The following is a 467-nucleotide window of genomic DNA, read 5'->3' as shown; positions in this document are numbered from 1 at the left end:
AAAAAAAAAAAAAAAAAAAAATTATAAACTAATAAAAATGGTTACATATAAGAAAAGAATGGGGTGAAGGAAATAGGAATGGAAGCTAGATTTCTCTGTATATACTGTGTTTAATAGCTTCAATTTTGGATTCATGTAAATGTTTTACTTTTTTTTTTTTTTTTTTTTTTTGAGACAGAGCCTCACTCTGCCACACAGGTTGGAGTGCAGCGGTGTGATCTCGGCTCACTGAAGCCTCTGCCACCCTGGGTTCAAGGGTGATTCTCCTGCCTCAGCCTCCGGAGTACCTGGGATTACAGGTGCCTTCCACCACTCCCAGCTAATTTTTGTAGTTTTAGTAGAGACGGGGTTTCACCATGTTGGCCAGGCTGGTCTGGAGCTCATGACCTCAGGTGATCTGCCCGCCTGGGCCTCCCAAAATGCTGGGATTACAGGCGTGAGCCACAGAGCCATGCCACATAATAATT

The sequence above is a fragment of the Sapajus apella genome, unplaced genomic scaffold (genome assembly GCF_009761245.1).
Source record: "Sapajus apella isolate SASKATOON/1434 unplaced genomic scaffold, GSC_monkey_1.0 scaffold21, whole genome shotgun sequence".
Classification (NCBI taxonomy): Eukaryota; Metazoa; Chordata; class Mammalia; order Primates; family Cebidae; genus Sapajus; species Sapajus apella.
The sequence above is the reverse complement of the archived record's forward strand: the minus strand, read 5'-3'. Positions refer to the sequence as shown.